General features: G+C 47.1%; 1 protein-coding gene across 1 annotated transcript in view; it reads right to left on the bottom strand.

The window, feature by feature from the left end:
• The window catches only part of LOC146176348 (long-chain-fatty-acid--CoA ligase 4-like), a 56484-nt gene extending 40645 nt beyond the window's left edge, over positions 1 to 15839 (bottom strand). The window contains exon 1 of the mRNA XM_084582694.1: positions 15638 to 15839. The gene's annotated coding sequence lies outside the window, so the exon portion shown is untranslated. The remainder of the gene's footprint in view (positions 1 to 15637) is intronic.
• Between the last annotated feature and the right edge of the window lie 1464 nt (positions 15840 to 17303).

The raw sequence follows: 17303 nt of genomic DNA, 5'->3' as shown, positions 1-17303 counted from the left end.
AAGAAAGTGCACGGCCTTGGCGACTGGCTCCAACCGGATAACTCACTACATCGTGTCCGGGCGAATCGACGTAAAAGGCACCGTAACAGCGATGACCGCCTGGATGGATGGATAGATGGATGGAATATAGGAGCGTCCCCTTTGAAACGGGGTGGTAGCAGTAGCTATCAGGCTCATTTTTCTCTCTATATCTTAATTATTGTCAAAATTCTGACGGAAAAGCTGTGCACCCCTAGTTGCGATATCAGTGACCTAGACTGCGACTCAAAACTCATTCATACATTTACCCTCAGGGCCAGAGGCATTACAGAGGGGAGTGGTCAAAATATACAATAATGAACAAAAATACAATTAAACGTATAAAACAAAAAGTATTTCCTAATAATACAACGTTAAGTAATCTTTTAAAAACTGGGAAAAGACCCTGGCGCAAAAAATTAACGCACAAAAGAGAGACAAGGGGACAACGGACAGGCGCCAACTTGCAACTGTTTATTTCAAAAGACAGCACATGCATTTATAGCGTCAGGTTACTCCCACTTAGCAAAACGTGCATTATCAAAGTCGTGGCTTATCCCCGCGCACTACCTTAGCAAAAAAAAAAAAAAAAAAAAAAAAAAAAAAAAAAAAAAAAAAAACATACTCGGCCGCATACAAATTCACTGACGTTTTACTGACGTACAAGGCTGCCTTTTTCTTTATATGAAAGGCTTCCAATAATAGCCTCGACTCTTTGTTCTTGCTCCTGCCTAGAATCCTCATTTCTTCTAGTCGAGGCTCACACTTGCACGCGTTGACATGCCTGACCAATATGGCATATTTATCTTTACTGCTATCTACCTTTTTGCCATGTTCCCCAAGGCATTTAGTAATACATCTGCCCGTTTGCCCTATACAGGACCTTCCACAGGTCAGGGCTATCTCCTATACCACTCCTTCCACACAGGAGGTGAAAGTACGCTCATGTTTTATTGTGCACCCTGGACGTTCAGCGCCACAAATCCAGGGTACAAGTTTACTCAACTTGTTAGGGGTTGAAAAGACCAGCGGTACTTTATGCCGTTAGCCACCTTCTTCAGACTGTGTGACACTTTGTGTACATAGGCATAACTTCAGGTACTACGGCGGGGCCCCGCGGTAGTATCCGCCCTTCAGGGCTCATTGGACAAGTGCAGCATTTTGTTTTTCGGAGGAGATTTTAAACGATATTAGACCAACTAGCCCGGCAACATGCTTTATTGAACGTTAACTAAATATTACGTAACCATACAATGCATCAAGACGTTGTAAACCTAATGTTCTCCTAATGATAAAATATGAACTAAACGGTTTCAAAACAGTTCGTTATCACTGATAGACACAATTCACATCTCGTTCTCCACAAGTCTGACACTGCATTTAAAGCCTTGCATTATTTACCTGCACCCTTGTGTGAACAAACTTGCGTGAACAAGTGAAATATTAGCACACAAGAGTGATCGGGGCATTAAAAAGCACGTTGCGAAGCTCTGTCTCCTCTGACGTGCCACGCACCGAAAATTAAGAAAGTCTCTGTTCACAGGGTATACTTAGTGCTAAGCGCACGTAAGGAGCCTTCCCAGTTTTCTCTGGACTGCATCGGAATAAATAGGATTTAACAAAGAGTAATTGAGGAAAAGCAGAACGAAGGCGACTAACAGCGCCGGTTGGCTTATGCGAGCAGTAAATATGTAGGTCAAGAGATCAAGACGCAATGCCACAGTCTTGCCTTCAAGAAGTACTGTTCGTCACGAACACGCGTTTGGGACACTCCGTCAGAGGCCGTGTCCAGGGTTACCTTTTGTCAAGTAACAGATAGTGTGGATAGCACTTCCGACATTATGTTTAAAAAATCATGAAACTTAACGGTGGAAAGCAACATTGTTTCATTCTCCGCGAGAAACAGTGGAGAGCTGATCCGACGAATGGGAAACTCTATAGTACTCGTTCACCGGAGCAACGCCAGAAGAGAACTCTGGCGCAAACAAACTATTTTCATTTCCCAGTGCCTTAGACAATTCGACTATGAGCCCTGCCTCATAGCAGGTTTGCACTTTTGTGGTCCGAAGTTTTTAACACCTGATCGAGAGCGGAAGCGCGAGCGTCAAGCCACGAGCCTAACCGTGGCAAATGTTTTATTATCTGGGCCCTGCCGCCTTTCTTTATCCGTTTTATGACATAAATGCGCATATCATTTTCCTTTCCGTAACTGTCTGCGCTGCCCAAACATTGTACATATACTCGGGTGACTTTTCATGTGCGGCGACGTCAAGATATGCACGTACCTCTTAAATTAACAGCTGGGGTTAATCAACAGTACTGCTATAATGACTAAAAATGCGAAAAGTATAGCTTTGCCTCGAAGGGTATGACGGGACAGCCTTAATGGCTGGCGTCCGACAGCTCTACTGGCCGCCCCTTAGTTCAGATAGATATTGTGGGATTCGGGCTTGCTGCGGCTGCCCTTCGCGCGGCCGCCGCCCGCTTCCCAGTTGTTCTCCCTGTTCCCTTTCTCCCGCCTGAGGCGGCGGAGAGAGGCTCGGACGACTTGTCACTGTCGTTCGGGCCACAGCTCCGCCCTGGCGTCCCAGTGGCTGTTCTCATTGGCGCCTTTTGGCGGGAAGACGGCACCGCTTCGACAGCCGCGCTCGCGCGACTCACCGAGCGGAGCTCAGAGAGAGACTCCTCCGAGACATCGCAAGGTGCGTACGCTACTGTTTTTGTCTGCCGGCCTTTGTCCGCGCAGACCAGTGTGTACTCGAGTTCGTCTGCTCCGGGTCTTACCTGAGAGCGAAGCTCGAGCCTGTCGATGGTGATCCAACGATCCGCGACAGGCGTACCTTGCGGTGGTTGCCCACACTCTCTCAAAGGAACCCTTTGGTCACTGCGAGAGAGATCACAGCACGCCCTTGCGTGCTTGCGGCGCGCACTCCGTGTCACTTCGTGCGCGCAGGGGAGCCTAGCTCCTCGCGCGCTCCCTTGACACGGTGACTGCGTATGTGTGTGTATGTGCGTTTGTAAATATGTGTATATGTGTGCGTATGTGCGTTTGTAAATATGTGTATGTGTGTGCGTATGTGTGTGTGTGCCGCTGGAGGATGGCGTTTCAATAAACGTCTCCTTTGTGAACTCGGAGGTTTGTGTCCTTGCAGCGAAGTGCTCTCCTCCCGATGGAGGTTGAGTGCGCGCTGCAGTGTTTCAGTGTGCGCGTGGTGACGGCTGATCGGGGCTTCGGCTCGCGCGACGCTCGAACCCGCGGTGGTTCGTGGCCTATGTCCACGTAGAAACTACAACTGGCGCCCAACGTGCATTGTCCTTGGCTGCATGAGTCGTTGGACAGCACATCGGCCGAGCCGGTCGCCTTGACGATCAAGCTCATGCGCCATGCCTGCCGCCCCCTGCGCGGCACTCGGCAAAGGCACTGAAACACGCTACATGGTTCTTCGGACCACCCTGCGGTGCGACCGTTGACCATATGCCTCCGCTGTTTCAGCTTTACGCCGTTGCGGAAGCAATGTGCGCGACGCCGCCGCTGCCGGCATCTTCGCACAACAGCACCCGTACCCCGCTTGCAGTCATTTCTGTTCGGGGAACGGCGAGGCGTCGGCCGGGTTCCCTCTGGAAACCGCACCGACAGCGCGCTCAGTTGGCTGATGCGGCTCCTTGAACTTGCGAGCCGGCTGGCGCGCCATTCTCTCTTGGTACAGCATTTCGACTTTTCGGTGCAGTATCTACAGGGGAGAACGAACGTGGTAGCTGACGCGCTATCCCGTGCCCCACTCGCCCGCGGCGGCGTCTTTACGGACGGCGGGCGAAGGGGGCGAAACAGCGGACGAGCCGCAAAGCGGCATGGAGGGGACGCCCGCAGACGGGTTCCCCATTCCGCTATCCGGGTAAGCAGCGCTTCGCAAAGCAGGCGAGGGTGAAAGCTCTTTGTGAGCACATCTGAGACGCCGATGCCAGCGGAAGTTTTGCTGCGAACCTGCGGGGGGACGAAACCGGAGCTCTCCTTTGGGATGACTGGGATCGTTTTCAGCCATGAAGAGCTACGACGGGCCAGCAAAATGACCCTTTTGTCGCGATGTCAGCGACGGTCTCTGGGAGACGAAGCGCCGTTACGCTGCTTGTACTGCAGCGGGCGCAGCGCCGGTACGCTACTTGTATTGAGCGGGCGCAGGGGGGCACGAGCCAGCATGTGCCGCGGCGTGCCCCGGGGATTCATATTTGCTGGGCCATGACGGGCTCGCGCTGAAATACATAGGCACGGATGATGAGTCCATGAACCATTTGAAGTGTATATTCCCCAATGTCTGAGCGGCGCTCTGTTGCGTTCTCTCACGACAAACCATTGGCTGGTCATCTGAGTGGCTCCAAGGTTTCAAGAAACTGAGTCAATCGGTGACTGCAGCCGGCATGAAGCGCGACATTTTCCGCTTTTGCCGTTCCTGCCATGTCTGCCAAATGGAAAAGTCAAGGGGTGGCAAGCCACCGGACATGACGAAACCAACTGACAGTGTGCGTCCGTGGCAGATGGCCACCTGCGATTTCATGGGGCATTTCCCCAGTAACAAGCAGGGGCTCATTGCTGGAGAATCCCCCTATGGGGAAAGCCAGCCGTGCCTACATTGCAGACCTGAAGGCCTATGCGTAACGGTCTGACGAGCTTGCGCTGGTGCCCATTGTCACCACAGGCAAGCGCCAAGGCACACCCGATGCGGTGGAACGCAGCCGTGCCCCGCACCGGTACAAGGTGAGGCGACGTTCACCTATGTGATTGATGCCGGACGGCGGGCCTTTTCCGCAACCGAAGGCATACCGCTTCACCGAGCGAGCTTGCTCGTTCAACCCTACCCGGAAGCAAGGTTGGTCTCTACCTTTTCTAGCTCGCTCAGTTCCAGCCTTTGTATTTTATTTTGTTTTTGTGTCTCTTCACATTTTTCGCTTTCTTCTGTTTCCATTCTTGCTTCTTATCTTGTAAATATTGTACAGTGAGTGCCTTCTTTTGTACAGCGCGTCTTCTCTCCTCTTCTTGAAATTGCGAGGGCTGCTCATTAGGCAGCCCCGACGCGCGGTTTTTTTTCGGTGTGTGTGGAAATGAAGTTGGGGCCGTTTGGGGACGGGGAGCATGACGATGCCCCTTTCACCCAAGGCCGCCGCGGTTGCGAAGGTGCTCGGGACAGGTTCGCCGCTGAAGGTCGGCATCACCCTTTGTTTGGTGTGTGAGTGGCTGTGCGTGTGCGTGCCTGGGCGTGGAGGCGACGACGTCGCGCCATGTGTGCTTGCCGGCGTGTGCGGAGCGCGGTGGAAAGGAAGCCCCGCGCGGTCTTCCCATGTGCGCCTTGGATCGCCACGGAGTCACGGACTTTCCACACCCGGGGCCCCTTCGGCGTGTTCGCTGTCCCTGCACCTAACCTGTACCACCACCGACTGAGATCGTTTGCAGCCAAGGATGAACGTTGGCCACCCAGAAGTCAACGAGCGGTGAGTCACCGCAGGCTCCCAGAGCTGCACCGACGAACTTTGAACTTCTGCACATAGTTGTGTTTGTACATAGTTGTTCTGTACATAGTTGTGTTCTGTACATGATTGTGTTCTGTACATAGTCGTTACTTAGCCTCCGCAACTTTGTACATTATTCTTCATGTCATCTTGTTCATTTTTTTTGTGCGCCTTGCTAATGTTTGTCTTTCTTGAGTGTCTGTCTTTTCGAGATCTTTCTTGCTGGAACTGAGGTGTAGTTGACTTGTTGCGTGAGGATAGCATTCTTTTCTTCATGCTGGGGACCTGCCGCGTGCTTTCACTGATGGGTAGGAGGGCAATTAAGGAGAGGAGGATGTGGGATTCGGGCTTGCTGCGGCTGCCCTTCGCGCGGCCGCCGCCCGCTTCCCAGTTGTTCTCCCTGTTCCCTTTCTCCCGCCTGAGGCGGCGGAGAGAGGCTCGGACGACTTGTCACTGTCGTTCGGGCCACAGCTCCGCCCTGGCGTCCCAGTGGCTGTTCTCATTGGCGCCTTTTGGCGGGAAGACGGCACCGCTTCGACAGCCGCGCTCGCGCGACTGTCCGAGCGGAGCTCAGAGGGAGACCCCTCCGAGACATCGCAAGGTGCGTACGCAACTGTTCTTGTCTGCCGGCCTTTGTCCGCGCAGACCAGTGTGTACTCGAGTTCGTCTGCTCCGGGTCTTACCTGAGAGCGAAGCTCGAGCCTGTCGATCGTGATCCAACGATCCGCGACAGGCGTACCTTGCGGTGGTTGCCCATTCTCTCTCAAAGGAACCCTCTGGTCACTGCGAGAGAGATGTCACAGCACGCCCTTGCGTGCTTGCGGCGCGCACTCCGTGTCACTTCGTGCGCGCAGGGGAGCCTAGCTCCTCGCGCGCTCCCTTGACACGGTGACTGCGTATGTGTGTGTATGTGCGTTTTGTATATATGTGTATGTGTGTGCGTACGTGCGTGTATGTGCGTTTGTAAATATGTGTGTGCGTGCGTGCGTGTGTGTGTGTGTGTGTGTGTGTGTGTGTGTGTGTGTGTGTGTGTGTGTGTGTGTGTGTGTGTGTGTGTGCCGCTGGAGGATGGCGTTTCAATAAACGTCTCCTTTGTGAACTTGGAGGCTTGTGTCCTTGCAGCGCAGTGCTCTCCTCCCGGTGGAGAATGAGTGCGCGCTGCAGTGTTTCAGTGCGCGCGCGGTGACGGCTGATCGGGGCTTCGGCTCGCGCGACGCTCGAACCCGCGGTGGTTGGTGGCCTATGACCACGTAGAAACCACAATATACACTTTGTTACTAGTTATTGCAGATGAAGCTATGTGATGTTAAGAAGATAGTGAGAGACCGGAAAGCGTGGCGTGACATGGTCCATAGGGTCACGAAGAGTCGGACACGACTGAACGCCTGAACTGAACTGAACTAGTTTATTGCTAGTACGTTGTGTTCTGCCCCAGTTATTTCACACATACTGAAAATTGTAAGCTGCTGCGTTAAGTAGACAAAACGACGTAGATATAACAACATACGAAACACACGAAAGATACAAACGAGAAGCGATATAGTTTAAGGTTTGAGTATGACTTTGGTCATCTGATGAGAAGAGAGGAGTCGCTGGAGAAAGATTTGATGTTGGGAAAGGTTGAGGGTCGCCGGAGAAGGGGTAGGCAGCGAACGCGATGGTTAGATGGCATTCTCGAGGCATTGCAGATGAAGCTATGTGATGTTAAGAAGATAGTGAGAGACCGGAAAGCGTGGCGTGACATGGTCCATAGGGTCACGAAGAGTCGGACACGACTGAACGCCTGAACTGAACTGAACTAGTTTATTGCTAGTACGTTGTGTTCTGCCCCAGTTATTTCACACATACTGAAAATTGTAAGCTGCTGCGTTAAGTAGACAAAACGACGTAGATATAACAACATACGAAACACACGAAAGATACAAACGAGAAGCGATGTAGTTTAAGGTTTGAGTATGACTGTAGGTATCGTAAAGGGCGCAGTTACATGGCTTCAAGAGGGTGTACAATTTAGAAAGCCGAAGTCAAAAGTCTAATTCAATTGTTTTTGGTATCGAAGAACCCAAAGAATCGGAGTCAGATTTGAGTACAAAGGTTATGGATGGGTTGTTTCTTGGAAGACTCTGAGTGGAGTGTACGTACATCCGTTGCTCGAATTCAAAGAATGGGGAGGCCTTGAACGTCCCGTAATATATTTTCAAGATTATACGGAAAAGCAGGCCGTCTGGAAAAATGCCTCCAAAGTGAAGGGAAAAGATATAAGAATTGGCAATGACTGTTGGGCTGAAATATTGTGTAAGCTTCTCTGGCTAAGCACAAAGCTTGAAAAGAATGCGGAAGTAAGGTTTGGTTTACTTCTGACAAGTTGAAGGTCGACGGCAATTACTATGCATGGGATTATGTTTTGAACCTCTGAACGCTGATGAAACAACTCATTGAGTCTCTACGGGAAAGTTGGTGGTCAGAAGAGTTGATTTCATTTAAGGCAAGAAGCATCGTCAACAAGGAATAAAAACTAGAGGAATGGGAATGCATATCTTCTTTGGGCGCACACGTGTGCGTGAGAACAGAAACCTGGCTTCACGAACTGATCAGTGATAATATTATCGTTCCACAAGGTTATCAGCTTTATCGGTGGGACAGAACGTCAAAAGGAGGCGGGGTTGAAATCAAAGCAAAACACGGTGTCGATGTTGTTATCCAAAGCCAGATAGCAGAACATGAACGTAACGTGAAAGAAACTGCGTTTCACCTCTTCGCAGTTTATCGTGTTCCGGAAGCCGCTGACAGCTACTCTTTTAAACTGTATGATAATCTACTGCCGCTACGGAGCAAAGATGTGATTTTGACTGGTGACCTTAATTTATCTCTGATAAATTGAAATAATTTGTTGTTTGGTTCATCAGTTTCGACTGATATCGTTGTTGGCATTATGCTTTCTCTTGGCCTAAAGCAGATTGTTACCGAATGTACTTGTGAAACTTCCATTCTGTACCTACTTCCTATTGAAGTGTTTAAAGAAGGTATTGTTACCGTGGAACCTGGCATATCTCATCACAAGCTAATTTGTTACTCTTGCAAGATTATCAAAAAGTGAAACCACCCAGCGTGTATCGATTCAGTTAATAGTATAGTAGAGAAAATGATGTCGCTATTATTGACTGTATGTATTGAGGAAAATTTTCGAATTACCAATGACGCTGTAAGTTCCTGGCTACAATTCTTGGAAACACTCGGGTACCGCATTGGAAATCTTGTACAAGAAAGAAAAATTGTAGAAAGACGGAATAATCCCCGGATTACGCGTGAGATTATACACATTAAGCGCAGACTTAGGAGGTTTCGAAAGAAGCGTGGGGCTTTGCCGCCAGTTTTCAATAAAATGAAATATGATTGGTTTTATAATGTGAACTGTGCGATAACAAAGCTTTTTTTGTTTGTTTGCTTTTGCAGACTTCAGCTGAATTTCTTCGTACTTATCCACAAAACTTTTGGTGCCACTCAAGCAGGTCTAATGAAGAACTCAAGGAAATAAAACAGGTGCTCAAATAATATCTGATTCTCTTAAATAGCCGAGAAATTTAAGCGGTACGCATTTTTACGAAATGTTTTTGACATTAGATGAGTATGTTTATGACATTAGATGAGGACACATGTAGAATTTTGCGAACAAATCTCGCGGTTACATTCCGCGGAAGCTCGCGAGGACACCTCGCGAACGCGAGATTTTTGCCATGTCTTCGCCCTAATAACTGGTGAACGTCTCCTGACAAGGTTGTCAAGTCTTGACACAAAAAAATCTGCTGGACCCGAAGGTATACCGAATGTATTTCTGAGGCGATATGCTGAGGAAATTAGGAGTTCTGTCATATATTCTCTAGCATTCGCAAGTGGAATAATACCGTCTGACCGGAAAACAGCGCGCGTAGTTTCGTTTACTTTATTTTAAGAAGGCGAACGATTGATGGTTGAAAATGATTGATCCGTGTCTATTACGTGTAGTTATAGACTGTTGGAGCTTATTGTAGCCGAATACTTGCGGAGGTTTCTTGATGATCACAATCTTTTGTCTCGTAATCAGCATGGGTTTAAACAAAAGTTTCCTGCATTGGCTCGCATGAATTAGCTCGTGTGTTTGATATGACCGGACAAAAAGATATTCTTTTTTTTTTTGTTACCTTGCGAAAGTTTTTGATAAGGGGCCTCATGGAGCCTTATCTAAAGCTTTCGAGAGAGGAATATGTCGCCTGTTCAATTTGGAGTATTCTTTTTTTTTTGTTACCTTGCGAAAGTTTTTGATAAGGGGCCACATGGAGCCTTATCTAAAGCTTTCGAGAGAGGAATATGTCGTCTGTTCAATTTGGAGTGCAATGCTGTTCCGTTTATTATCGTCAGACGGATTCAAACCAACCTGAAAGACAGAAAACAACATAACAATAGAAACACCCATATATGTGTGTTTAGCGTTTCTTCCGGAGTGTCGAAAAGAAGTGTGCTTGTAGAGATAATTACTTTAATATAAAAAAGTGATTTAGTTGCGGCTCTCCCCGGAGATATATCTGTCAAGCTGTTCGCGGATGACTGTGTGGCGTTCAAACAAATTTTATCTGAGCAAGATGACAGGTCTGTACAGCAAGCGATTGCTGCTATCGATAAATGGTGCTTGGCGTCTCTGATAGCCTGAGTCGCTTTATGATGTTAGACGCTATAAACCAAACCAAACCAAACCAAACCAAACAAAAACAAACCAAACCAAACAAGTGATGTTTGCAGTGCGACATGGCGCTTAACAGTGAAAAAAAAAAAAAAAACAAAAAAAAAAAACCTAAGAATAAGAAAAATGCCTGGACCTGCTTCCTTATATTCTTCATGACAGGGTTATTTCTGAAGTTCAAAATTATGAATACTCCGGTATCACAATCAATAACAATTTGAACCGGTCAACACATACTATGAATATTTGTGTGAATACGTCGTGAAAGTCACGCGTTTTTCAACGAAAACTAAAATATGCTCCAGCACACGTAAACAAATTGCCTTATGAGACTTGAGTATGGACGTTACTCGAACATGCTTCACCAGTGTGGGATCCGCTCATAAAAACAAAAAGAAGAGAGGACATCTTGAAGTTTGAAATGGTAATAAACAGGAAAGCTGTAATATTCGTATTTAGAAAATATAGAAGAGATTACTTTCCATCATAATTGATGCATATAAAAACATTAGAACATGGAAACCCGCAGGGAAATATCGATTGACGTTCATCTACGATAGTTTGACAAGAAAAAACGAATTTAATCTTCCACAATGCATCAAATCTCCCTTAGTAATAACTCACAACATTCATTAGCACTGACTTGCACCGATCCTCCTAGCACAATCACCTTTAAATATATTTTGTTTTCTAAATGGTTTAATAGCTGGAATTCTTTTCCAAAATATATGTTGGAATCTAAAGACCTCATTTGTGAGCTGGAAAGAACCTTCATGGAGTAAATTTGTGTTTTTGAATGTTGTTAGAAAATGCTTGTTTTTAATCTTATATTGTTTGCAGACAGTGTGTTTTATCATTGCTGCTTAGGCCAAACAATGGTGTGTAATATTTTCAAACAAACAAGTTTTGTCTTCATTTCGACTAAGCATAGAAAGCTGACTAGTTGGTTTCTAGTTTCCAGAGTCTCTTCCACCTGCGTCCGTGTGTTTTTTGTGCATCTGGAATGATGTCTCACAATGTTAAATTTCGACGCTCCCCCAATTCGTTAACTTTGTTTTAAAATTCTGAGATTTTTTCGACCGCCGCACGATGATGATGATGATGCCATGTGATCAGCAGAACGTATCCTTCACACTATCGCGTAATACACATTAAAGCGCCTGTTTCCCAACTCGCCCTGATAGAGGGAGGCGCAAAACGATGGCGCTCTGCTGCCAAGGCCAAGGTCGCGGGATCGAACCTTAGTTGCTAACATTCCGAAGTAGCTGAAACGCAAATACTCCAGTGTGCTGTACGCATGCTAGCGAAAGTTATAAGGAACGCCTTGGAAGGGGGTGTGTGGAGCTGTCCGCAGTAGCAATTCTCAAAAGTGAAGCTGCAGCTTCGGTGTGTTAAACCCTATATTCTACATAACACGCCAGTGTAGTTCCTGCCACCATGAGATTCCAGCCGCATGCTTCAAAACATCAGTTCTCGATCACGCATCTTGCAAGTGTAATCCATGTCTGCATGAAATACCAACGAAAGCCCACTGCAGCTTCTAGATGTACAGTACGGTACACTGTTAAAGGGAACATTAGGCTGCTTTGCTTCCGTGCTTTACAAAGCGCTCCCGAGAGAGGCACTGACAAGCGATAGCAGAAGGTAGTGCATACGCAGTAAGCATGGTCGACTGCTATTCCAAATTCTTACCAGTGGTCGGCGGCAGCGCTTTGCAAAATGTTTAGGCCACGCGATCTCATGTTCCCTTTAGCAGTGGACCGTACTGTACAGCACACTCCATTCAACTTCACCCAGTCAGTCGCGCAGCCAGCTTCCACGCGGGACACGTTGTGAATATGTCGAAAGATTTACCGATTTCGCTTTTTCGGGAGAAAACGATGCCCCATCGCGTGATTTTACTCAATTGAAAATGTAGAAGCAAGATGTAGTTGACAGCGTAGTAAGAGCGAAAATATGTAGGAAGTTGGCAACCTGGAAGAAAGGGTTATGAATGTCCCTTCCCCCTTCATACATAGGTACACGTTACCTTTATGAGGTCACATAAATCATATTCTAACATTTTTCCTCGAATAAGGGCCCTCGCTCTTCTATCACCGCAAAGAAAGTAAAGAAAAAAAAAAAGAGAGAAATAGAAAAGACGGTGTTTGTTGCTCCGGACACATCGGTCACGACGTACTCGGAAACGTGACCTTCGCGTGATACGGAAGAAGCGCGCACCTCTATCGTACCTGGAAGCATTTACTGAGCAATTATTGGCGGAACACTATGCAATCCCAATAGGTAATGCCAACGCGGAAAACGTGCGAAAAGATCAAGCCTTGAGCGCACGCTACTTTTCGCGCGAGCTGTCCGCAGGCGGTTACTCCTAATAAAAAAGAAAAAAAAAAAGGAACGGAAACAAAATAATAAATGGATTTTATGTATGCAGTCACGTTTCTTTAATAAGGACCTTTTGATTCGCGAGAAAACCTGTTGATAAAACCAGCCGTCCATAATAACGAATTGGAAAATAAAATACAGCAAGAAGCACACAACAATTAATGTCTGCTTCTGTGCCTTGCAGTAACCAGTGTAGTAGATCTAAACCGCAATTTTCGGAGCTACAAGCGCGTTATTCTGGTTGCCGTTATGCTTAAAATAATGTAATGCAGCTTTACGCAGCAATAGAGATAATTTAGCCTCGACTTCATCTGCATGTCTCATGACTAAATGACACACTACTATTACGAGAGTTGACATCCCACCAACAGATATATGTATCAACACTTAGTCGGATGACAGCTTTTGACTGCAGCCTTTTACTTAGTACAGTCTGCAGAGAGAGTTTTCTTCACCGTTCACCAAGATACTAAAATTAGCAAGTCGAATGGATTTGGAGAATTTGCACGGCTAACCACGAAACACATAGAGAGAAGAGCCGTCAGTCGGTAATTTGCAAATTTGACTGCATTCTTCTAATCCCCCCCCGCCTCAAAATGCAGAATATGGTTAATCTATTTCTGGCAGTAGACATTGTATGCTCATCACTGTGCATATTAAAGCAACAGAAACACATGGGTACCTCTGCCTTCTCTCCCTCTTTGTTTTCCAGACAGCCAGTTTCCATAATAACGGGGCGTAAATACCTGAAAAAATTTCGGCCTTAATAAAATTGTTAATAGAAAACTGTCACTATTTCAAGTTGTCTGTATTAATCCCCTAAGACTTTGAGATACATTATGCTTGCCGATTAAAGGTTACCCGCGACTCAGACGAATTTCTAGAGTTTTCGAAACTCTTTCTAGAAAAGTATGGAACGTGCGCTTTCTTGTGGCGCTCGATGACACATAAATATGTGTAAATGTCAGCACGTTCCCGATGATTATGAGCGAAGTAGGTGCGAATACACTGGCGTTATATGTTGGAATGATGTAAACTTGCATTAAATGGAGACGAAAAAGTCAGCAACCTGTAAGAAATCTTGAAAACGAGCTGAATTAAATATAATACAAAGTTAAGGTATGCCCTTTTTCAATTGAAAATAATGAATAATTGAACACGTCAGACCTTCCCATATTGGATATAATGCTCCAAAACTTCTCTCGAATCAAGACCAGTGAGAGGCCGCATTGCTCAGCTCCGACTCAGGCACACAAATCCGGGTCGTGATAAGAGCCCGAGAAGTCGCCGAGTGCAATGATCTCGTTGCCACTTGATGGGGCTATAACCCCACAACATTTTACTACTTACTGTCGACGAAAATAAAGTTTATCCGCCTCCTCCTCCTCCTCCAAAACTGCACGGTTGCATTCTTTCACTCTTTTGTGTTTTTCTACATTTGGTGTCAGAATTCACATCACTATGACGCATATTATACTGTGCATTATACTGGCTGCTAGTGCTCTCAGAATGCTTTTTTTTTTTCCTTCGCTTCCATCAACGTTTGCATCTGCTTGCATCACTCTACAGTAATTTGGGCCCTCTACTAGACCATGGAAGCAAGTCTAAATATGTGATGTCTTGTATTGGCCGCATTGAATTAAAGAAAAACATTCGCACTTGAAGAAATTTAGACACTGACGGTTTATTCAATCCGCACTGGCAGATAACTACGCGACAAGACAGATTTAAGAATCTGTTTTCAGAAATATGCTCTGATGGGATAAGTTTAACTTTATATCCTCGCCACTATGGCTTATGGCACGACACCAGAGCAAAAAAAAAAAAAAAAATGCGCATTAAAATTACTGCTGGCCAAATGCGGAAGTTTTCTTTTGCCATTCTGTTATGGGGCTTGGGTAGTTGCTCGTACGCCGAGGCCACATCTGTTGTAACCCAGTAAAGTGAGCACTGGTTGCTACGCGTGTTCACGGACACCTGCGGTTTACGCACGTGCGATCGCAACTTGAGTCGCCTGCAGGTGGTTAAAGAAGGCAGGCGTTTGACGGTAGCCATCGAAGCGTATCAATACTTTCGTTTTACATGACGTTCTCGAAAAATGTAATGTATGAAAGTTTCCCATACCTGTTCCACAATTATTCGTGACTTCTAGTTCCCCTTTGTGAGCCTAAAAAGGGCCTGCATGATCTCTTTGTCAGTCATCTACGCTTTCTCTTAGATTGTCGCCTATTCACTGCATCCTTCAACTCCTCCTTTCCCGTCCTCCATTTCGCTCTACCTTCCAATCCGTCTTGGCATCCGCGGCAAACAGAAAAATGGGGGTGCTTGTGCCAAGACTTCCGTAACGTGGCTGCAGCAGTGACGGAGAGCAACCAAGGCGTCAGTTGCGCACGCTCCTTTGCCCCTCTTTCGCAAGTAAGTATATGCAGGTCTTGCCGGTCTGACTTCGCCATGCATACCAGGTGCTACATGTAATTCGTGCGTCTTGGAGATGGTTCTCTCGCCAATAACAAAATTTTGTGGCAGCCCGTTGAACCGGCAACGGATCAGCTAGGCGATCCCCGTGACTAACCATGACCGTCAAAGACGCCATTCATCTGAAATCAAGAACTTAGGATTGGGAACGCGTAACACTGAGAATGATTTCAGTGGCGGTGCTCGGACAAAGAACTGCAGGCAACTGACACGCAAAGGACTGAAAACACTAGGAATCGAAAAGAAAAAAGAAAAATATAGGAATTGAGCTGGTCTTTCAGACTCGAAGAGTAACCAAACCATGTTGCAATCGTACTTCCTTTCTGCAACACCTCGTCAGCGTATTTCTTGACATTTGGCAAGACCCAGTATCTCGATACACCGAACATTCACTTTCATACTGCTGAGCCACAGTTGGAATTTGGCGACCGAGCAGACCGTTATTATTCTCACAGGTAAGAAACAAACAAACAATAATCTCTTCATCGAAAACACCTATAAAATGCGCATTGATGCGAGCGCTGTCAGAAAGTTTCGAGCATTACTCACCGAGCAGCAGTCAACTCCTGACGTTCGAACTGCGCACTTCGGCCTGCCTCGTCTCGGCAGCCACCCTTCCGCTGTCGACAGCCGCGCAAGCACGTGTGCGTGGTGTGTTCAGGCCACGGAGCCAGCCGTCGTTCCCTGCCTCCCACGTGACGACGCCCGACCGCTGCGCAAGTACCGCGTTTCGCCTCCGCTGCTGTCGGGGGCGTCTGGACGCGCGTAGGAGAGAGCGTCTAACAGTCGTTCTGGCATGGGGGAAGGGGTAAGGGGAAGACCGAAGGCCTTTGCTCCTGCGGAAGCAGCGTTGAGATAGATTTATGTTTTGTATGTTGGTGATAGCCGACGCGTCAGTTGTTTCTCGTGAGCTTCGCGGGCGGACGACGCCGTCTCGTGAACGAGTGGCTAAACATGCCAGTAGCGCGCGACCTGCGCATAGGGCGGTTGTTTTCGAACGCCGCGAAATGTAGCACGTTTATTGCAGTCGTGCACAAAGAGAATTATGGGCCGTTTTAATGAATCTTAGAGATTCAGGCAGAGCGGGAAACAAAAATCGATAATGAAGAAACACAGAGACGAGAAAACAAACGCCGCATGTAGTAACGCATAATGATAGTAACACATGTCATGCTTAAGTGAACAGCTTAAGAAATGGCATTACCCGTGAACCGGCCTTTACCAATGGCTCCGTCACACGATCTACGTCGCTTACAATATTGCACGTCCACACGCACGCACGCACCCACCCACCCACCCGCACGCACGCACGCACGCACGCACACACACACACACACACACACACACACACACACACACACACACACACACACACACACACACACACACACACACACACACACACACACACACACACACACACACACACACACACACACACACACACACACACACACACACACACACACACACACACACACACACACACACACACACACACACACACACACACACACACACACACACACACACACACACACACACACACACACACACACACACACACACACACACACACACACACACACACACACACACACACACACACACACACACACACACACACACACACACTTTATATTCTGACGTATAGATTACCCACCATGCAACATAAGCAGAGATGGCCGTCCTACCGCTACGAGGCCGCACTTTCACATGGTGCTGTGATTCGATTGAAAAGTTACAGTTTCGAATTGCGTTGCTACGTTCCAGGCTAACGGATTATAACGGCCAACCATTTCTGGCTAATAGGGCTGAAGAACTGTGGTGATGACCATACGAAACCATCTCCCTGTGCATCTCAGTGCGGAGGAACATCTGGATTACAACTCAAGCAGCGTTAGATTTCTCTCGAGATGAAATGCCGCTGCGGAGCCCATCTTGGAAGAATGCCAGGGCTCATGAGCAGCCCGCTGTTGTGAAAGGTGCAATGCCATGTGCGTATAATTTAATCACCACTAAAGATAACTAAATTGTTAGTTCTTCTCGATGCACTAGCTCTGGATGCGTAAGCTCTCTCTTTCGGCTTCTGTAAACCCCTGGATTAATTAAACACTGCTTTTCTTTGCAGTCAGCTACAGGTGGTATGATTAAACTGTATGAAATGATGCCGTTGGAAAGGGCGAAATGGCTGTGCATGCTGCAAATCTACATT

This window comes from Amblyomma maculatum, chromosome 10 (assembly GCF_055883805.1).
Source record: "Amblyomma maculatum isolate TAMU_Amacu chromosome 10, ASM5588380v1, whole genome shotgun sequence".
NCBI lineage: Eukaryota > Metazoa > Arthropoda > Arachnida > Ixodida > Ixodidae > Amblyomma > Amblyomma maculatum.
This window is presented reverse-complemented; position numbering and strand designations above follow the sequence as displayed.